Raw genomic sequence first — 22,742 nt, 5'->3', positions numbered from 1 at the left:
CTTCAGGGACGGTGACTGCAGAGGCTCCCGGGGCAGCCTGCTGCAAGGCCCTGACCGCTCCTTCTGCGCAGAGAAGCGCCCTAAGCTCCCGCCGAAACCTCCCCCGGGGCACCCTCGGGGCAGCCACCTTGACGCGCCCAGGCCCCGCGACCCACGGGCCGGACTGACAGCCTCGCCTCGCCCCGCCGCTGCTGCCCAGCCTGCCGGGAGAGGATGCTCATTACGTTTTCGCTAAACCCACCGTTAACCACAGCACCGGGAGCCTCCCCCGGTCCCCGCCCGGCAGCGACGCGCACCCTCCGCCTGCGCCTCAGGCCAGCTGGACCCGTGAGGGAGAAGCACCGAGCCTGAGGAGCGGCCCCGCGGCTCTCCGCGGCTTGCGGGACGAGCCGGACGCGCCCCGGCCGCCCTCACACCCGCTGCTGCCTCCCGCGGCCCCGCCGGGCGCTCACCTGGCGGCACCGCGCACCGGCGTGTCGGTCCGGCGGCGGACGAGCCCGGGCGGAAACGTGGCCCACGCGATCCGCGTCCGCCCGTTCCGCCCGCACCGGCCCGCGCCCGCTTTACGGCGCTCGGGCCGCGCCCCGCCCGCTCGGCGCTGCGCTTGTCGAGCTGCGGGCACAGCTGAGGAGCGGTCTGCGCCCGCGGCACGGCGTGGGGGAGACAGACATCCCTGGGACACACAGACGGCACCCTCCAGATAGACAGACAGACATTCTGAGAACGTGCCCGCCCCTCCAGGGACACGCAGACACCGCCGGGTGTGCAGACACGCCGTGGGCATCCCCGCACTCCGCGTGTGCACAGGCATGTCGTGGTCACAGGGACATCCCAGGGACATCCGGACATCCCTATGGACATCCGGACATCCCTATGGACATCCGGACACTCCACGTGTGCACAGGCATGTCGTGGTCACAGAGACATCCCAGGGACACACGGACATCCCTATGGACATCCTGACACTCCATGTGTGCACAGGCATGTCGTGGTCACAGAGACATCCCAGGGACACACGGACATCCCTATGGACATCCGGACACTCCATGTGTGCACAGGCATGTCGTGGTCACAGAGACATCCCAGGGACGGACACACATCCCAGGGACACACAGACATCCCTATGGACATCCTGACATCCCCTGGGCACACAGACATTAGATGTTGCCATGGTGGCATGTGGTGGCACATGGTGGCCGAGCTGGACTTCCCAGCCACGACTGAACTATGTTCCCTGGCCCAATGGCTGCATCCAGCCCCCTGGGCCAAGCAGAACCCAAGCCCCAGGCAGGACTCAGGCGAGGACGGGAAGGAGCCAGAAAGGGGCTGCAGCGCACCGCAGCCAGGCCACACCAGCCCCGTTCTGGCGCCCAGCGGAAACCCAGCCCGGTTTGGTGTTTTCAGTTGGTCCTGCTGCGGATTTGCATCCACTGCTGCAGCAAAGGGGCACACGCAGGACACGCCTGGGGGCAGCCAGACTCTCTTATAGGTGGGTCTCTGGCAAGACCTGGCACACGACATCACCCATGGGTGATGGGCACTAGGGTGTAGCTGTGGCAGGATGGGGCACGACCCTGCTGAACTTAGAGGTGGGATGCTGCTGGTCTCTCCACAGCGTGGGCAACAGGGCAGCCCCTTGGATGGAGAGATGTGGCCCTTGTGCCATGAAATCCACCAGCCCTTCTCCAGTGCTGTTTGTCCTGGACTGTCCCCTCCCAAGCCTGCAGCTTACTCCTCTACCAGAGCCTTGTTTATCTGGCTGTGCGCAGCAGTGCGTGAAGCAGGGCGGCTGGGGTGACCCCCACCCACCTCCCTCAGGTGTTTTTCCACCCGGGGGCTGTCGCCCGGCAGCCCAGCGAGGCGCAGCGGCACTGGGAGCGGAAACGGGGATGGGAGCCCAGCCTCAGGCACACATCAGCCCTGCGCCAGCCGCCCAGCTTGCTGCACAGCTCCCCGTAGCTTGCTGCACAGCTCCCCATTGCACAGCTCCCCGTAGCTTGCTGCACAGCTCCCCATAGCTTGCTGCACAGCTCCCCATAGCTTGCTGCACAGCTCCCCATAGCTTGCTGCACAGCTCCCCATAGCTTGCTGCACAGCTCCCCATTGCACAGCTCCCCATAGCTTGCTGCACAGCTCCCCGTAGCTTGCTGCACAGCTCCCCATTGCACAGCTCCCCATAGCTTGCTGCACAGCTCCCCATTGCACAGCTCCCCATAGCTTGCTGCACAGCTCCCCATAGCTTGCTGCACAGCTCCCCGTAGCTTGCTGCACAGCTCCCCATAGCTTGCTGCACAGCTCCCCATAGCTTGCTGCACAGCTCCCCATAGCTTGCTGCACAGCTCCCATTGCACAGCTCCTCATGGCACAGCTCCTCATGGCACAGCTCCCCATTGCACAGCTCCTCATGGCACAGCTCCCCATTGCACGGCTCCTCATGGCACAGCTCCCCATTGCACAGCTCCTCATGGCACAGCTCCTCATGGCACAGCTCCCCATTGCACAGCTCCTCATGGCACAGCTCCTCATGGCACAGCTCCCCATTGCATGGCTCCTCATGGCACAGCTCCCCATTGCATGGCTCCTCATGGCACAGCTCCCCGTTGCACAGCTCCTCACAGCACAGCTCCCCATTGCACAGTTCCTCACAGCACAGCTCCCCATTGCACAGTTCCTCACAGCACAGCTCCCCATTGCATGGCTCCTCATGGCACAGCTCCCCATTGCACAGCTCCTCACAGCACAGCTCCCCATTGCACAGTTCCTCACAGCACAGCTCCCCATTGCATGGCTCCTCATGGCACAGCTCCCATTGCACAGCTCCCATTGCACAGCTCCTCATGGCACAGCTCCCCATTGCATGGCTCCTCATGGCACAGCTCCTTATGGCACTGGCTCCTCACGGCACAGCTCCCCATTGCACGGCTCCTCATGGCACAGCTCCTTATGGCACTGGCTCCTCATGGCACAGCTGTCTGCTGCATGGCTGCTTCTCCACTCTGCCTCACTGTTGCACAGCTCCCATGACACACCATACCAATGCACAGCTCCCCATCTGACACCTCCCCGTCGCATGGCTCTCCATTGCACAGCTCCCTGCCGTTGCACATCTTCCCAGGAGCTCCCTGTTTCACATGGCTCCATTGCACACCACTCTGCTGCACATCTGCTTCCCACACTGCATGGTTCCTCACTGCATGGCTTCCTCCCCTTTGCACCACTCCCCCACACCCAGCAGCTCCTGGCTGGCCCCCAGCACCCACAGATATTCATCACCTCACTGAAGGTTTCAGCAGGCCCCATGCCCACTTGCTGCCCTGAAGATGTGCCCAGCTCCTGCCACCACGCACTCCAGCCCTGCCACTACTGCTTTCATTCTCCTTTTTGCACTTGCCATCTGTCACCAGCCTGCCCTGGCCCCAGAAGGCTGCAGGATTAATCCCCCCGGGGGGTGCAGGGGTGCCTGTCCACAGGGAGGGGGTCCCTGATGACAGCTGAGTGCCATCATCCATGCAGTGGCCCAAGGATGATGTACACAGGGTAGGGACAAGGCTGTGACAGGGACCAGGCAAGATCCTCCTCTGTGACTCTGCAGCCCCTGCGGGGTGTGCAGAGGCCCCCAACGGGGCGGGGTGATAGGACCATGGTCCCTCCCTGACCATGGCAGGCTGCCGGGCCAGCTGGCTGCATGTATGGCAGATGTCCACCCCAAGCCACCCATCCCCCAGCACCTGGTGCCACCAGCCATCTGGAGCTGGCCACATCCCTGGAGACAATCCTCAGACCTGGCCAGGAGCTGGACCCAGCCACCACCATCCATCCGGGGGGCTACCAAGGTCACATGCAGCTCCCCACTGCTGGGACAGAGGGAGCTGAGCTGGTCCTCAGTGGTGACAAGCTAGCCCTGGCCATCACTAGTACTGGGAGACTGGAGTACAGCAGTGCCAGCTCACCTTATGCCACCATTTGGTGCCTGGGGAAGGCTATATGGAGCCCAGCTCCACTCTCCGTATCAGGCTAACAGGGACACCACATCAAAGAGGGGTCAGTCCAGATGTGCCATCACAGCTGGGAGCAAACCATCCAGTGCCTACAGCATCATGGAGCAACCAAACACCCCAAAATCCATGTGCACCACAGCCCTGCCTGCCCACAGAGCCACTAACCCCAGGCTGATGGTTCCCAAGGTGCAGGGATGTCCCCCAAGCTGGCACCATGGCTTCTCACCTCCTTCCCAGCCATGTGTGAGCCCCACAGCTCTTGCCAGCGGGAGGGTTTTCCGCTTGCCCCCCCCACCCGGGCCTTAGGCAGCTTGCTGATTAATTATGGATCCAGCAGAAAGCTTTTATTACATTAGAGTTTACTTGTGGCAACATCCGTATTTATTAAGGGGGGGGAAAGGGAAAGTAATTACTAGGCTGGTGTAAACACCACAAACACCCCTGGGTTACTGGGAGCTTGTGAGCACCTCAGCTCCAACCCAGTGCTTTGTGGTGGGTATGGCATGGGAGCACTAAGGGATGCTGCTGTGGTGCTGCTTAGGGTGAGGATGGAAGAAAAATGTCCTTATTGAAAGTCTGCCCAGGCATTGGAGCAGGCTGCCAAGGGAGGTGGTGGAGTCACCACCCCTGGAGGTATTGAGAAGACATTTAGGATGTGGTGCTTTGGGACATGGTGTAGTGGTAGTAGTTTAGCACTAGTGGTAGGGTTGTGAGCTCTGGGCAAGCAGTAGGACTTGATGATCTCAAAGTCCCTACTAGCTTCAACAAGTCTATGCTTCTATATGGAAGTGGGAGTCCATCCATCCCTGCTGAGACACCCCAAGGCTGTGGGCACTACATCCCTAACCTCATCCTGCTCCAGCCCAAGGTGGGACAGAGCCAGATCCCATGCTGGGGTCCCCAGCCTCAGCCAAGGAGGGAGTAGTAAACAAGGTGGAGTGAAATGTTTGATCTCCATCCATCTGCCAACTCCTAATCTCCCACCCGCAGCCCTCGTGCCTCATCGCCTCCCAGCATCCCCCCCCCCTCCCCATAATCTGCTCCCTGTTGGCTGGCCAGGGAGGGTCAGAGCCTGGGCTGCTGGCCGTGCCCCCTGCCACATGGCATCTTCGGCACAACCCAGAGGCCATATGGTGAGAGAAACCGGATTAAGTGTCCCTGTTTTGGGCTTTAACCCCTGTGCTGCTGCTGCGGTGGCGGGAGGGCACCAACCAGGGAACAAAGCCCCACTGTCACCCCCTCCTATGCCTGCATCACACCTGGCATGAGCATCCGCTGCCCGCACCGGGGTGGCTGGGGATGGGCCTGTCCCCAGGGGTTTGCAGGGGACACGATTGCCATCGGGACTCCCTGGGGACAGGAGCAGCTCGGAGACGCTCGGCGTGAAGTGGAGCTGTAAGTGCCTCCTGCGTCACGTGGCGAGGATAAGTGCAAAATGGCCCTATTATGATAATTGCTCCAAATTATGATTGATGGAGATTAGCTGCTTATTCGAGGCAACGGCAGGCACACGTGTGGCACGGGCAGGCCAGGGGACGGGGACGCGGGCACACTGGCAGAGGGGCATGCTGGGATGGCTCCCAGGGCGCTGCGTGACGCGTGGATCGTCGCCGCCGTCCCCCCAGCTGCTGCGTCCGCAGCTGGTGGCTCTCAGGATGGGATGTGCCATGACAGTGGGACACAGGAGTTGTGGATGGGGCTGATGGGACCCACACGTGGCTCCATCCTGCCTCAGGGAAGGTTGCTGGTGTCTCTGCCAACCGCCTTAAAGACACTGCAGCAGGCTCCCCAGAGAGGTTGTGTGGTCTCCTTCTCTGGAGCCTTTCCAGGCGTGTCTGGATGTGTTCCTCTGTGATCTGTGTTAGGTAGGATTGTCCTGCTCTGGCAGGGGGTTTGGACTCGATGATCTCCTTGGGTCCCTTCCAGCTCCTAACACTCTGTGATCCTGTGATCCTGTCCCCAGCTAGGAGGCAAACACGTCACATGGTGATGGCAAACTGGCTCTGTGTGCCAGTACCCTCATCGGTGGTCCCGGTGCTCTGTCCCACCAGGCTGTGCCACAGGGCTGGGACAAGGGCAGTGCTGCCTTCCTAGCACCTTTGCAGCTCACAGCAAACATGATTCTCAATAAATGACTTACTTTGGGTGAAGCCGAGCGGGATGCTGAGCTGGTTGAGGGCTGCCAATCTGTCCCCTGCCTCCTGCCTGGTTCTTCCCAACAGCGTCCCTCAGCCTTGGGAAGCTTCCTGGGGCATCGGCGTTGGGAGCGCTGGGACTATTGTAGATGCTCACACCACACTACCACTCGTCCCTTCAAAAGAACACTGAGAGCAGGAATTTGAGGAAGGGAAACTGGAGAGGCAGGGATGGTTGCAACCCTGGTGGCTGACCTGGGTGGAGCCATGGCACAACTGCTCCAGGATATTGGCACAGAGCAGGGACACCATGTTGCGCAAGGCCAAGGTGGCCATGTAGAGTGACACATGGCTAGAAGGGACCCCAAAGCCACCCACCCATCACCAGAAGTCCCTCCTCCACTCTCCCTTTCCCAATTTCCCGGACCCCCCTCCACGGCAGACGGATGCTGGGTAAGAGGTGTGTCTGTGGGAGCCGTGCTCGCCACACAGCATCGCCGAGCCGGGTTCCGTTGGCACTTGCCAAACCTTGGATGGGCTTTTCTGGCTGAGCTGGGGGCATCAGTAGAGACAGGCGACACTGAGCCTCTCCATGCGATGCAGGCACTGTGGCCAGGCTCCAGTGCTCTCCACCAAGGGACAAGGACATCACCCAGCTGGCCTCAGCAAAGGGAAGACTCCCTGGCCACCGGGCATGGCGAAACCAGCTCCTCTCTCTGCCGTTTTCCCCTGTTTCTCCCCCCCGTTTGGCTCTTGGCAGCGGAGCCGCAGCGGTGGCTGGGGCGCGCGGTGCCGGGGATGGGCTTGCCAAGCATCGGCAGCCCCCCGCAGCCCCCCGTCCCCTCGTGCCAAGGCTGGTGGCTGGCAGAAGGGCTGCCTGCGCCTGGCAGGGCTCTGTCAGCTGCGGGAGGATCCCTGCGCCACGCTCGCTGCCAATTTCCCAGCGAGCTGGCACCACAGGCGGCTCCGGAGGCACCGTCGGAGAAGGCTGGGGAGGACGGATTGTGAAAGGGAGAGAGGAAAAAAAACACTAATGGACACATGCCATCGCTGGAGCGGCGAGGCTGCCAAAACGCCAGCAGGCAGCACGGGGCCAAAACCCGCCGCAGCAGAGAGGAGGGTCTGGCAGCCCATCCCGGCGTGGGATGCATGGAGGACGGGCAGCACGGCAGAAGCACAGCGTGGTCGAGGCAGGACGGGGAGCAGACGGTGGAGCCGGCGAGGACTGAGGTATTTGCCTTCGTTTCAAAGGCTGTGTGCGTGCATGTGTCTGCTGCCAGGGCTCCGCAGCCCCGCACGGCTGGCTCAGCCCTGCGCAGGCTGCCCGGGGCCTCCCTGGCTGTCCCAGAGCGCTCCTGATTGTGGCCTGTCCCATGGCACTGCCAGTTCTTTGTTGGCCCTGGTATGGGCAGGCGAGAGCCTGGGGTGCCTGCCGGGCTCGGCCGGTGGCCACAAAGAGTGATTTGCCATCTCCCGGCCACGCAGGCAGGGGCCAGTGAGGGAGGTTTGGCTTTGTCTGGTTGGGCTTTGTCTGCCGGCAGCGGCGGTGCCGGGAGCTGCCGGAGTGGCCGCGGTGGAGCAGGGAGAGTGCGAGCCAAAGTCCTGCTAGCTGGCACGCAGGAACCATTCCCTGCTCCCAGACTGGGGCTAACACAGGGATAGAGGAGAAGGAGAGGGTGGGCAGAGATCACCCAACGCCGCTCTGGAGGAGGAGGGAAGAGGAGGACACAGGACCTGGGAAGTTCGTGGTGCCGTGGCCACAAGCTGCACGGTGCAGGAGTCAGAGCCATGGGCTGCTGGCCGCAGGGCTGTGGGTGGGTGCCACACGGGGTTAAGGGTGCGTGTTGGTACCTTCGGGGTGGGGGCTGAGGGGCATGGGGCAGAACCTTGCTCCGGCAGCACAGATGCTGCCATGCACAGGTCCGGGTTGGTGAGTGTACTGCCGGCCTGTGGTGCAGGAGCAGCGTCACAGCCAGCAGCCAAGGCTGCTGTGCTGGCAACACCATGGCCTCATAGCTCCTCCAGCACCCACGTAAAGGCTCCAGCTGGGCCCCCGAGTGCCAAACTGGGCTGGAGGGAACAAAGTTACTGACAATGCTGAGCCCTCACACCACCCTGACTCTTGCACACTTGAAGGACCTGCTGTGTGCCCAGCAGCACCTCTGTGCCCAAGGGTGTCCTTTCCGCACCAACACCACCAGGACCTCGGGGTCCCTGACCCCAGCACCCGCTGCCTGTAGGAACAGGGACAGGGGATCAGTCCTGGTGATGCCGCAGCATCCAGCTTTGAGGGCACCAACGTCTCCCTGGGAGAGATGTGGAGTGAGGCAAGAGAAGCCATCCTGTCCCATCTCGTCCCATTCCATGCTCAACCATCACTGGCCAGGCTGGTCCATGCCAGGCCACCCCACAGCCACCCCACACGTTGCGATTCCAAGCTGGAGGAGCAGCTCTGCCCATTGCTGTGTTGGATATTGGGATTAAATGCAGCACCCTGCTTGCTAGGGACAGACCACGCTGCAGCTGCATCCTCAAAACATCCCATGGAGAAAGGATCAGGAGAGGTCCCTCCAGCATCTGGATGGCACCGACACAGCCTCTCAACCTCATCCAACCCCCCCCCAGGACCACCGTTCACAGGAGCATGAAGCCCTCTTGCCTGCCCTATGCTACCAGTGGCAGCGCTGGAGTGGGTCAGGAACAGCCCCCACACCACGGGATGCTCCCCCCATCTCCCCCTCTCCCTCGTTTTCCTCCATATTTCACAGTTCCTGCTTCCTGCACAAGGCAGAGGTCTCCAGGGACTCCAGCCAGATGTTCTCTGCAGCACACCACATTGCTTTCCTAATGAAATATTCATGGAGCCTCTCCGCCTTTTGCCATGAAAGCCTTCTGCAGCTCCCAGCCCTGGAAACGCTGCGCAGGCAGCATTCCTGCAAAGCCACCCACCCGGGGCCCCTGCTTCCCGCTCGGCCCCTTTCCACCACTCCTCCTTCCTCTTCCTCTTCGCCCCCTCTCTCCTTTGAGATGAGGCACCTCCAAGACCCACGTGCCGGGGACGCCCTCACCCACCCCAGGGCAGGATCCTTCTCTGGGTGGGTGCACGGGGCGCGGAGGGGTGTCAGCCACCCCGTGCCAAAGCCACCCTGGGGATGGCAGTGCCAGAAGCCCCGGCGTGCCAGCACGACCCCTGCGCTGCCGCCGGCTCGCAGCCAGCCCGCGGCATTAGGGATGCTGTGCAGTATAATCCAATTAGGTTGTTTATGCAAACAATCAGGTTTTATGTTTCGGTAAAAAGCTTAAATAACCTTAATCAAAGTGAAAGACCTGAAATTACTGCTGGAGGGGGCTGGGCGTTGTGGGGTGGCAGGCAGGACACCCTGCCCAGCTTGTGACACCCTGCCTGGATTGTGACACTCTGCCCAGTTTGTGACACCCTGCCCAGCTTGTCGCACCCTGCCTGGATCATGACACCCTGCCTGGACTGTGGCACTGCCCAGTTCGTGGCACCCTGACCAGCTTGTGATGCCCTTGTCTGGTTCATGAGCCTCTTGCCTGTATCATGTCACACTGCCTATATTGTGACACCTTGCCCAGATCGTGACATCCCACCTGGATCGTGACACTCTGCCCAGCTCATGACAGCCTGACCAGCTTATGACACCCTGATCAGCTCATGACACCCAGTCCAGCTCATGACAATCTGCCCAGACTGTGGCAGCCTTCATGTCTTCCGTCACCCGACCCAGCTTGTGACACCCTGCCTGAATTGTGACACTCTGCCCTGCTCATGACACCCTCCAGCCCAGCTTACGACACCCTGCCCAGATCATGCTTCCCTGCCCAACTTGCATCCAACACATCCTGGGGTGCTCAACACCAAGGGCCATGGGGGACATGCTTTGCTGCAGCCCTCTGTTGCTGCCAGAGGATCCTGGCACCCTCCAGTGTCATGCCCTGCAAGCTCCAGCCTGGCCCTGTGACCAGGAGAGCTGAGAGTCAGGTTCCCTTTGCCCACAGCCACCCACTCAGCAAGGCTGTGGGGGCCCAGCACGCCTTCTTCTTCCTCCCTGTTGCCCAGAGATGAGCCACCAAAACTCCAGAAGCATTCATCAGCCAGAGCAAGAACCCAAGGAGGGCAGGATGAGTGTGGAGTGGCTATGGTGGGCAGTAGGAGGGCGCTGGGGCACAAGATTACTGTGCCAGCTGGGGACAAGCAAACACATCTGTGCCCCAGTCACCTCTTGGGGATTCCTTCTCTAGGTGCTGCGCTTCTTTTGAGACCTTTTGTCACCACCGTAAGTGTCTGTAAACACGGGAGCATTCCTCTGCACTGAGGTGTGACATCAGGCTGGTGGCATGCAGGAGATGCCAGCCAGCTAACTGAACCAGCATCCTGCCACCATCCCACCTCATGTCACCACCTCAGCACTGGAAGACAATACCCGGCAGCTTCAGCTCCGATGAGGTGGCACAGGGAGACTGTGCCATGCTCTCCCTGTGCCTGCCTGGGGATGGGCACGGCGAGGCGGGGAGCGGGGCTGTGCCCATCGGCGCTGCCTCCCGCATCACCCCCCCCCCCCACCCCCCGGCCCCCAACCCCCCCGAATTTCTGGCTGAGCGATAAGCTATGCAGGGAGGGTAGGAATAAAACATGTTCTGCAGAACAAATGATGTTAATTTGCTGAGAGGCTCTGAAGCCGAGTATTAGCGAAATGCCTTGAGGGAGAGAGCGGCAGCTGTGCTGGAATTAATGGCAACGTGCCGAATTAGCACCGCTATGCATCATAGTCAGGGGGGAAAATTGCCGGAGAGAGGGGGGAAAACAGACCCCTCCGCCTGCCAGCCCTGGCCCTGGGGCACGCTGCCGAGCAGAGCTGGCCACGGCGGGTCCCTGGTGCCCGTGGGATGTCCTCTGCACAGCCTTGCCCGGGCATACGATGGGGAGGCTGCTTGTGCTGGGCTCAGTTTGCCTACGGGATGCTCGACGTGCCTCCAGGGTGCTCAGCATTCTTCTGGGATGTCCAGCGCTGCTCCAGGGCATTCAGCATCCCTCTAGGATGTCTAACACGGTTCCAGGATGAACAGCATCCCTCTGGGATGTCCAGCACTGCTCCAGGGTTCTCAGCATCCCTCTGAGATGTTCAGTATGGCTTCAGGATTCTCAGCATCCCTCTGGGATGTCCAACACAGTATCAAGATGATCAGCAACCCCCTGGGATATCTGACACAGTTCCAGGATGATCAGTATCCCTCTGTGAGATCCAGCACTGCTCCAGGGTCTTGCCATACCTCTGAGATGCTCAGTATGGCTCCAGGGTCCATCCATCAGAGATGTCCTGGGTGCTCATCATCATTCTGGGATTATCCACATGGCATCAGGGTACTTAGCGTCCCTCTAGGATGTCTGATATTGCTCCAGAGTGCTCAGAAACCCTCTGGGATGTCCAGCAACCCTCTGGGATGTCCAGCATCCCTCGAGAGTGTTCAACATCCCTCTGGGATGCTTTACATCCCTTCAGGGTGTTCAGCATCCCTCTGGATTAAACCATGCCATTGCCTCCCAGCCCACTCCAAGGATCTGTGTACTCCAGGGCCTACATGCCTGCTGCTCCCCTATTCCTTCCCCTCCTTTCTTGGGGCTCTTCACCTCTATGTCTGTTTACTCCTTCTATTTATTCCTGATGGTTGAGCTCCCAAGGTCTGCAGGTCCTCACTGATTTCTAGCAGTGCAGCTCAGGGCTCCTCCGCCTCCTGCGCCGCTTCCCTCTCCCTTCCCTGCCGCCTTCCTCGCACCACGGCGTGCTGCGGCTACCGGGAGCACGCTGCAGAGTGGCCATTACCCCTTAATGGGTGCTTCCAGTAAAATCCACGCCTCTGATGAATATTTAACACCACATCCATCTCTGCTGCCTGGAGGAGCTGTGGGGGAGTCAGTTTGGCTGGTCCCACTGCTGCTGCCACGTCAGGACTGCAGAGCTGGCTGTGGCCACGGTGCTGCTGGGTCTCATGAGAAATTTGGGGTACACTTTGTGTGGTGGAACCCAAGCCCGTGGAGACAGCAGTGAGCAGGTAGCCCAGTGGAAAGCAGGGCTGGTGACATCCTGAGATGTTTCCCCATGAGTTCTTCATCATCCTGTGTGTCCATCGCAGCCCATGGCCACTTATTCCCACTGTAAAATATCTCCTCATTCAAAGCATCCTCCCGCTTAAAACCATCTCCCCACTCAAACCATCTCCCCACTTAAAACATCTCCCCACCCAAAACATCTCCCCACTTAAAGCATCTCTTCACTTAAAACGTCTCCCCACTTGAAACATCTCCCCACTCAAAACATAGAATCATAGAATCAACCAGGTTGGAAGAGACCTCCAAGGTCATCCAGCCCAACCTATCAAACATCTCCCCACTCACCCATTAAGACATCTCCCCATTTGCCTTGTCACCCTTAAGCTTTTCTCCTGCTTTTTCCCTTGCAGATTCCAGCCCTGTTGGTGCCATCTCCATCAAGGGATGAGGCCATGACAGATGGAGCAGCACCCAACCTGGCCCTGGATGCCACTGTGCAACCCAGCCCCATTGTGGGACAGTCCTGGTGGGGAGTTTCATGCCTGGCTGTGCTGTGGAACTCGTGATGTGGATGTGCCTCTGGATTGGTCCTTGCTGGGATGCACCAACTGCTCGGCACCGAAACTGCTGGGACATTGCAATGCAAACTGGACCCCTGGGCCCTGTCACCATGCTGTGACTGACAGGTCTCATCATTCCCAAGGAATGTGTCCTGGTGAAGGAAAAGGTTTATTCATCTGCAGGTTTATGCATCCAAAGACCTGCAAACGTGGAGCTTCACCAGACACACTGGGATGTTGGTCAGGATTTGGCCAAGGGAGGTGAGATATGCTCCCAGCCATGCTCTGGACCATGAGAGATGGTGGCATTGCTCAGGAGAATCTACATGGACCCACCAAGTGATGTGCCAAGATCTGGAGCACCATCAGTCCTCACGATGCCCCAGGGTGACTGCTCCATCACCACCCCAGACTGGGAGCTGTGGGTGCACAGGGCTTTTCTTCACAGCACGGGGCCATCCCATTCCTCCACCCCTGGGCTGGGAAGTCCTATAACCTGGTTGGTTTTGGAAGGGGATGAGGACGCTGTGGGGTGCTGCTGCGGGGTACCGTGGGTGCCACGGGTGCCCAGGCACAGGCAGGGTGACGGGGCTGCCGGTCACTGCCAGGTTACATCTGCCAGGGCATGCAAGAGTGACTCCAGATGCATTAGAAGTGCCGTGCTCCAATTTCAATTTCATCGTCTCACAATCATTTTCAGGCTCCTCTTAGTGCCACATTAACGAAGCCTGCTCGTTTGAATGCATAATTAGCCCAAGCATTCTACCTCGCTAATTTCGAAGCAGGAGCAAGAGGGGGAGGGGGGAGGGGGGGGGGCGGCAAGGGAAGAAGGGAGGAGGGGGGGTGGAATTTGCATATTAATTTAGCAGAGGGAGAGAAAAACTGTTTACCACTTGCTTCTTGCTGTTGATCACAGCGGACTTAACTCTTTCCCCGGGTGCCATCTGGAGCTGCAGAGCCAAGCGCCCGGCCGGCACGTGGGCTGGGACACAAAGGTTACACCACAGCAATTAAATCCTCCCCACGGCACCCGCGGCCGTCCGGACCACCCTGGCTGCCCGTGCTGCTGGCAGCGCACTGCAGGGACTGGGGTCCACCTCCTAGGAGTGCAGGGCAGGCAAAGCATGGTTGATGTGAAGGCACAAGCTCTAAGGTACACCCAAGCCTCCTGCCCATGTGGCCCTGGGGGGAAAACTGCCATTGTCACACAAAATAGGGTGTCAGGGTTCCATCCTGGATCGGTCCCTGACGGCTTGAGTCCGTCCCCACTATCCTGGATCTGTCCCTGCAATTGTGGATCTGTCTTCACCATTCTGGGTCTGTTCCCACCATCCTGAGTCTGTCCCAGCTACCCTGGATCTGTGCCCATCACCCTGGGTCTGTACCCACCTCTCTGGATCTGTACCCCCCCCCCGCCCCAGGTCTGTACCTGCCATTCTGAGTCTGTCCCCTCCATTTTGGATCTCTCTCCTCTCTCCTGTACCTGTCCCTGGCATCCTTGGCAAAGCTAGCACAATGCCAATCATGGGGACACCCAAATGGCATCTACTCACCCTGGGTCCATGCAAAGAGCATCCTGTCACTCTCAGAATGTCCTCTCCAAGGTGACAGCTCCATCCCCTCATCCCCCTTTGCTTTTCAGTATCACCCACCCATAGCATGATGTCAAATGCTCACACGTGCCGCATCCAACAGCCCTTGGCAATGGGGTGTGCACGGGATCCCCATGCATCCACACAGCACCCATGGATTGGGGTGGGCAGCCTCACTGAGCACTGACAGCTCACTACACACACCCATGCCTCCATCTCCCTTTGTTTGGGAGTCTGGGGGCATCCTAAGCTGAGATTGGAGGTAATTTGTCTGTCTCCTGCAGCGGGGCTGTCAGCTCGCATCTGTGAACCAGTTCCGTTTGCACTGCCTTTAAAAACATCTCAGGTCTGGCAGGTAGTAAAAAAAAACCCAACAACAAAACACCTTAAAAACAAGGAGAACACCACCCCCACCCCAAAATGCACCAAAAAGTCCCGAGCAAGGGATGATTTGTGGGCTTGTCACACCTGTGACCATGCTCAGATGCAGCCAAGCTGGATTTGAGGGTGGTCACAGGTGCAACGAGCCTTATTTTGACCTTTAGACCCCCATCCCCATCTCACCTAGGCTCCCCAAAACAGTTAATCCCCCCCCCCCCAAACCACCCCCTACACCAACCATCCATCTCATGTCATTGGCTTGGAGGCATCCCAGCCGTTTAGGAAACACCCTCCCTCACTAGCATCCCACTCTGGCTCCCATATCCCCAACTGGGATTTATCCCAAGGGGTTTATCCTTCAGTGTGATGCCAGATTTTGGAGCTGCGTGGTTGAGGGACGCTGGGAATGTGGGCTTGGGGGTTTGTGGTGCGTGGGGCCGGCTGAGGAAGGGTTAACAGTTGATTACAGCCTTTGTCTCTGCATCAGTGTACATAATGCGCCCCGCATTTGCATACTGCAGTGTGCGCTCAATTAAAATGAACTTTTAATTTCTTCTAAGTAAATTACTTCTTCCCGGTACGTGACGTGCACAAATGTCAGAATAATGGGAGAGCCTTAATGAGCTGGGAATGAGGGGAGGGGAGAGCTGGGGACCCCAGCCCCTCCGGGCTGTTCTGCTGCCTGTGGTCTCCCTGTCAGGGAAAAGGATAGAGCCTGCCGCCTGCTGCCTTTCCTGCTGGAGCCTGGGACATCCCTGCTGGCAGTGTGTCCCCGCTTTCTTCCCGTCATTCTGGCCACGTCCCCGCCAGGGACCAGCCTGCCAGGGTCTTACCCTCACCCAGCACCCGCAGATGTGTGGGGACATAGAGACTTTGGAGCATCTCCGTGAAGGGGATGAACTGTCAGGATCCTCCTTGCATCCTGGCATCCATGGCTGTGTGGGGACAAAGGATCATCAGAGCATCCTGGCAGAGGACTGAACTGCCCGCATCCATGGATGTGTGGGGACACAGGGACATTGGAGCATCCCTGTGAGAAGCTGAGCTTTCTGGGTGCTCTGCCTGTCCTGTCGTCGTCGTCGTCGTCCCGTCCCTTCCTCGCCCTCTGCCCCCCTCCGCCCCCCCACCCCCCCTTCCCAACATCCATGGATGTGTGGGGAACAAAGGAACATCAGAGTGTCCTGGCTGGCGACTGAGGACTCTGAGTCCTGCCTGCATCCTGACACGCACGGCCGTGTGAGGCCACAGGGACATCAGAGCATCTCTGGGAGGGGCTGAGCAATCTGGGTCCTGTCCGCACCCAGCATCCACGGCTGTGTGGGGACACGGGCGTTGGAGCATCCCGGTGAGGGGCTGATCCTGCCCACGCCCACGTGCGTCTCTCACCATCCCAAAAAGTCTCCCTTGGGGCATCTTCCGCTGATCGTGCCGCACACCGCCCCTGGGAGCCCCGCAGCCTTCTCTCCCCTCGCCGCAGCAGCTGAGGGACGGTGCGCAGGGAGGCAGAACCTCGCAGCCCGACCTTCCCAGCTGCCTCCCAGCCGGAGCTGGGGCTGGTGGCGTGTCCGCGGGGGCCAGATGGCAAGCGAGATTACTGGAATTTGATTTTCAGATAAATCACAAACCTGGATGAGCGAGCGCTGCTCCAGATGCATTATCCCTAATCCCCTGGAAGGGAACCTTTCGGAGGAGACGGTCCCTGTGCCAGCTTGGCAGCAGCTGGGTAATCCCGGCCGGCAGCACGACCCCGCACAGCCCAAGGGGAGAGGATCAGCTGCTCCCTGGCCACACCACGGTGTGTCACCCGTGCCCGCCACGACCCACATTTGGACCCGCCAAGCCCGACTGGGAGCAGATGGGGCCAGATGGAGTCACACCAGGAGCACACGGGCATGAGCCCGTGCCCACAGTGCCCGCGGTGCCCATGGGCTGCCATGCCCATTCAGCTCAGCACTATGGGAAGGGGCCATTGGGATGGGGGGGGGGCATGTTTGTTGCTGGGCTCTCCTCATCCCACTTCTTCCCACCCAGAGCATTGTCATACTGCCCAGTGGCCCCAGTAAGGGTGCCACAGGGAGCCCCCCTCGCCCACTCCACCGTGCCCAGCCTGCCAACACCAACAGCGCTGCTTGGTCGAGTCCCAGCAGTGCCTCCACTCATTGCCCTGATTAACCGGGACGTGTGAATGATGCTCAGGCTGCAGGACCAGCCCTGGTGAAGAGGCTAAGGAAAAGGAGGGAAGGGACATGGTGACTTCAGCCAGGGCCTGGCATCCTTGGGAGCTGCTCACCCCCCTCCCTGGAGTCCCACCAGTTTGGACTTCCCCAGGGAACGAGATGGGGAGGGCAAAGGGGGTACAAGCACCAGGACCCCAGTAGTGCTCGAGGTCATACCGTGTGGCCTTGCTGCCTGCTCCAGCCTGGGGCTGTGCTTTGGGGGCACATTGACATTTTGGGAGTTCTCAGTTGGACAGCAGCTTCCCCAGGCCCCAGGGATGGTTCATCCTTACTTTTGCAGTCCTCCTTCTCCTACAGAAGCACAAATTCAGGGACACACACCCCCCCCTCCCCCCCAGTTCTGCAAATAAACACAAGTGGCAGGGACATGAAATCTAGTTCAAACACACCCCCACCCCCCCCTTCTTTCTCCTCACACCAGCCAGGCGAGTGCAGTCGCAGCCCCCAGTGCTGGCCCTGCTTTGCTGGGCAGGAGGGGGTGTTGCCCCCAGCCAGAGACAGACCATCCATCATCACACACCGGCAGCGGCAGAGCAGGCACCGGAGCATCGCGGCGCAGAGCAGCCATAACCAGGGGCTGCTGCCGATCAATGGGTGCATTAACCTGAACCTGTGCCCCCTCCCCGGGGGCTGGAGTGTGTGTGGCGGGGGAGGTGGAGGATATTCTTCCCTCTCCAGCTCCCGAAGGAAGAGGAGATGGGAAAAGCCATGCAGGGAAGCTCTGCCTGGCTGCTGCTGGCCTCTTACTCCAGCACAGCTCTGGAAATGCCACCACCATGAATAGAAGAATAATTCTTGAATGGCTCAATCCTCTCCCCACCAAGAGGAAGGGTTCCTCAAGTCAGTTGGGACACCAAATTTGTGGGAGCCACAACAGAAATATTGACCCGTGGGCACTGCTGCACTTTGCTCTTTGATGTTTCCTCCCAAAGACAATGTGGTCTGCCAGCAGGTGTGTGCCATGGAGACAAAAACAAGCCATGGGGGCCACGACAATGATTTGAGGGCTTCAACCCCTCTGCTGTGAGGACAGGCTGAGAGGATTGGGGTTTTTTTCAGAGAGAAAAAGCCTTCTCTCTGGAGAAGGCTCCAGAGAGACCTTCTTGTGGCCTTCCAGTTCTTCAAGGGGCCCATAGGAAAGATGTTGCCAGACTTTTGAGCAGGAGGAAAATCTGGACTGGGTAGACTCAAGAAATTCTTTCCACTGAGGGCGAGGAGACCCTGTCACAGGTTGCCCAGAGAGGTGGTAGATGCTCCATACCTGAGACCATTCCAGGCTAAGTTGTTTGGAGCTCTGAGCAACCTTCCAGATATCCCTGCTGACTGCAGGAGAGTTGGACAAGGTGAGCTTTAGAAGTCCCTTCCCACCCAAACCAGGCTGAGTCCACGACTCTATGACATGTCCTCTTTTTCCAGCCCACCTCTTCAAGCCTCCATTGTGATGGAACTCAGAGGCCACACTGCCAAACATCATCACCTCTAAGTCCAGACTTTACCTGTCACCTTTGTCTCCCTCTCCAGGCTTGTTGGTCCCCTAGGCCCCCCGGTACAATCCCAGCACGAGTGAGGGAGCCCACAGGAGGCAAGTGGGACCATGCTTTCTTCCCCCCCCCCCCCGTGCCAAAATTTACATTGAACCACAAATTAATTTCATAATTTTTTCCTCTCTAATTATGCCAACATCTGCTGCAAGACCCAAGCTGTGCACATGCATTTTAATACATCCCTCCATACCCCCCCCCCCAGTCTCTCTCAGCACTGAACTTTGCAGTAATTATCGCCAGGAGAAGGGCTCTGTGCCATGGAAAGCAGAGGAGAAGGCTGGCAGTGAGCAGGAGCGTGAGGAATGAGGGGCAAATGGGGGCTGTGCCCACTTCAGGTGCTGCTCTTGGCCTCTGCTGAGCCACACAGCATGGGGAGATGCCAGCAGCAGTGGAGGCTCTGCCTTGTTAAAGGCTGGGTTTATTTCCAGGAGAAAAGGGAAAATGGAAACATGAGGCTGCTCAGGGAGGACGAAAGGGTGGCAGGGACCCTACATGTGCAAGGCCACCCGGTGCACCCTGTGCCAGGCTGGAGCTCAGGGTGCCAGCTCTGCCCTGGAGGTATTTCACCGTACTGAGTCCTCTGGTAACGGCTCTGCCCCAAGGATCCTGCATCGTGCTGGGGCCACAGGGAACGACTCTGTCCCGGGGATGTTCTGTCCTGAGACAGGATCAGTCATGGCCAAGAGGTACCCATCTTGCCCCTGGGACAGCGAGGGGATCCTGGCCCTGCTTTCATCCATGCACTCCAGCCACGCTCCCCAGCTCTTCACACCAGATTCTGAGTCTGGCCCTTTGCCCCTCCATGTCCTGCCTGCCACAGGATGGGAGAGCTGGGGACGTGGGAGGTCTGGGGTCCCAGTGCTCAGCCTCTGGAGTGACATCCCCTGTCCTTGTCCCTGTCACCCACAGGCCTGGGCAAAGCTAGTAGCTGTGGCAGCCCCCTCTTGTCCCCTGCTGCACGTCTGCTCCTGCTCAGGGCAGTGTCTCATGGCCTCGCTGGCAGATGCAAAAGGTCATTTGGCTGTCGAGTAATTAAAACCTGGCAATTGCCAATTTAGAGCAGCAAGCTCCTGGCCTGGCAAGAGCTCCAGTCCTCCCGCTTGAGCCGCGGGATGCAGCCGAGGGACAGAAATGGGGGCGGCACCGGGGAGGTGACAGAGGGATGAAGCCCGTCCCCCGCGCTGGGAGCTCGCTTTGGGCACGGGCAGCCCACTGGAGAGCCCACGGGGATGCCGTGCTCTCCTCACGTCGTTCGTCAAGGGGTCTACTTAAAAGGTTGGGGGATGAAGGTGCAGGATGAACTTGGCTGCACCCATCCTGCTGCAGGAACGGGCGCATGGCACAGCCCTGGGCTCGGACAGCAGACAGGAAGGGGTCATGGTTCTGAGCGCTGAGTGTGCCACAGGCCATGACACTGATGACATGATTGAGGGGGTGAAGACCCTTTTCCCACCCTCTGCCAGGGTGCTGTTGCCGTCAGAGGTGCCCAGTGACACAGCACAAGTGGGAAGCCCATTCCTTATCCCAGAGAGGATGGAGCTGAGACCCTCAGCTCCCTTGTCCTGCCATTAATTACACTATGAAAATTAAGGTGGATGGCAGGGCTGGGCTCTGCTCCTGCTCGTAGAATCACAGACTTGTTTTGGTGGAAAAGACCTCTAGGATCATCGGCTCCAACTGCCAAGCATCCTGCAGTGAGCTGGGGGGCAGTATCAGACCCTGGAGCTGGGGAGGGGTTGCCCTTACGGGCTCCTCTGAGGGATGTCAGGGGATGGTCCTGCTCCAGCGCCAAGAAAACAGGCAGGGAACGAACTGGTGCCCCACGAGGAACGCTGTGGAGAACGCAGCAGGATCCATTCCTGTGTGGTGCCCCATGGCGCGGCAGAAGGCGCCCGCCCACCCCATGGAGCATCACCCTGGGCCGGGGTGGCACCGAGACCATCCCGCAGCCCACCCAGTCGCCGTGTGGGTGCCAGCCCAGGTGTGACAGCAGGAGTGGGGCCGTGGCAGCCCCGTCAGGCTGCTGCCACCCGCCCGCCTCGCAGCCGGGAACAGATGGCAGGCGACAGAAGCTGCCGATGAATAATACACATCTAATGAGCGCCGCTGCCAGCCGCCCGCCCGCTCCCCGCACTGCCCCGCGCACCCACACGCTCCATCTGCGCCCGGCGCCTGGCACAGGGCCCCTGCACCAGGGTGGCCTTGACGTGCGCCTGGCACCCATCGGTCCTGCTCTGTACCAGGGCTGCACCTTGTCATGTGGCTGGCACCCGTAGGTGCTGCTCCATACTGAGGTGCCCCTACAAAGTGCCTAGCACCCATGGATCTATTATCACACCAGAGTGACCCTGTCAAGCATCTGGCATCCATGGGTCCCCCTCCATATCAAGGTGACCCTGCAGTGTGTCTGGCACCCATGGATCCATTTGCACACCAGAGTGACCCTGTCATGCATCTGGCATCCATGGGTCCCCCTCCATATCAGGGTGACCCTGCAACACGCCTGGCGTCTATGGATCCGTTTGCATACAACAACCTCTTCACCTATGGATCCATCCTGCTACCAAAGTGACCCTGTCACGTGTCTACCACACACAGGTCCTGCTCTGTACCAGGGTACACTCTTAGCATCCATGCATCCTGGTCCATCCTATGATGACTCACCATGTGAATGACATCCATGGATCCATTCCCATACCAAGGTGCTCCTGGCACTGATAGATCTTGCCCTCTGCTGGGCTACTTCTGTCACCTATGGGTGCTGGGGCAACAGGATGGCCCAGGGAAGGGTGCTGGGGACCCACAAGCACTCCAACTCCCTTGCCTGAAAGCACTGCAGTGTCACCAAGCAGTACCTCCAGCACAGGGCCAGCAGGGCAGAATATTAGTGCCATGGCATGTGGCATCTCAGCACCCACAGCATGGAGCCAGGAGCAGAGGAGATGAAGCAGGATGGGAAACAGCTGCCCAAACCATTGCTCAACCCCTCCTCATCTTGCTAATGAGCCCTTGGCTAATTAGGGCTCTGGAGAAGACTCCTCCCTAGTTTTAGGGCTTTGCCTGCTACCACTGGGAAACCAGCACCACTCAGGGGGGGAAGCCCTGAGTTTCTCCTCCTGAGGAGATTCCATCGTCTGGGAATGCAGATCCTGGCTCTCCAAGTCTGGGATGCTCCACTCGCCAGCTCTGGTGGATTTGTGCCTAATGCCCCCAGATGATCTCCTGGGCATTGCAAAACTCCCAACTGGATGTTCCCTGATGTAGTCACCAGTCCCTGCCTGGATCAATGCAGGTCGGTGGGCACTCACAACCACTGCTATGGGAAGCTGAGGAAGAGGAGGAGGAGGAGGAGGGCTGGAGAACAAAACGTTGATGGATTGTAAAGGCATTGAAGTGGCGTCGAGTAAACTCCATATTTTTAACAGCATTTAAATGCCTCCAAGCAGATTAATAAGGTCTAGGTAATAGCAGCACCAGTCTATATTTATTCTATCTTAAACACCAGTTTGTCAGGCTGTATTAATATTGATGGTGAGGCTTGGATTGAGGACAGGCAACGCTGGGACTTCACTTTATCTCTCCCAAACAGGCTGCTTCAGCCCCTTTATCAGGGCTGCGGCTGCGGCAGCAGCTGCCTCTTCAAGGGCTCAGCGCATCCCCTCTCCCCCCCTCCCACCCCCCCACTCCACTCCCTCTTTTTAATCAGAGGAGGAGAAGTTGCTGGCTTGATCGTTCCATTTTTATCTCTTTTATTTACTCCATTTTCATGTCTTTCAGTGCATATTTTATTCCCATCAAGGCAGGACCATTGATAGCTTAAGCTATTCCCCTCCTTGGCTCTCCCCTGCCCCCACCATGCAGCGTGGTGGGGAAGGACGAGGGGTAACTACCGGGGACGTGCCCACGCTGCCCACCCCTCCTGCTCCACAGTGGCTGCACACAGCATGACCTACCCCTGCCCCAGGCAAGGGACAAGATGCCATTTGGGGGACCTTTGTGGGGCTGCAGCCTCAGACTTAGAGCCGAGATGAGGGGGGTGGCTCAGCAGCTGGTCCCCTCCCAGCCCCGTGAGCATCCCTCCATGATGTCATGGTGCTGCTGCTGTGGGTCCCATGCCTGCTGTCACTCATGTCTGGAAGCAGCCGTCTCCATCCCCACCATCCCATCGCATCCCATCATCTCTCATTAACATAGCCCCAGCCATGCCACCCTGCCCCATCATGCC

The 22,742-nt window shown here is 59.2% G+C and overlaps 1 protein-coding gene and 1 long non-coding RNA gene across 4 annotated transcripts in view; one reads left to right on the top strand and one right to left on the bottom strand.

The window, feature by feature from the left end:
* ACSF3 (acyl-CoA synthetase family member 3) overlaps positions 1 to 553 on the bottom strand; it is a 73,440-nt gene extending 72,887 nt beyond the window's left edge. Inside the window, exon 1 of one of the 3 annotated variants that reach the window (XM_064160132.1) lies at positions 453 to 553. The gene's annotated coding sequence lies outside the window, so the exon portion shown is untranslated. Of the gene's footprint in view, positions 1 to 241; positions 427 to 452 lie in introns of those variants that run through there. The other 2 variants (XM_064160131.1, XM_064160130.1) reach the window with 2 other exon arrangements.
* A 6,091-nt stretch (positions 554 to 6,644) lies between these two features.
* LOC135184213 (uncharacterized) lies at positions 6,645 to 13,437 on the top strand. Its single transcript, XR_010305910.1, has 2 exons — positions 6,645 to 7,363; positions 12,614 to 13,437. It is a non-coding gene; the product is annotated as an uncharacterized LOC135184213 (long non-coding RNA).
* Positions 13,438 to 22,742: the final 9,305 nt, after the last annotated feature.

This window comes from Pogoniulus pusillus, chromosome 20 (assembly GCF_015220805.1).
Source record: "Pogoniulus pusillus isolate bPogPus1 chromosome 20, bPogPus1.pri, whole genome shotgun sequence".
NCBI classification, from domain to species: domain Eukaryota; kingdom Metazoa; phylum Chordata; class Aves; order Piciformes; family Lybiidae; genus Pogoniulus; species Pogoniulus pusillus.
Note: the sequence above shows the minus strand (reverse complement) of the source record. Positions and strands in the feature narration are given on the sequence as shown.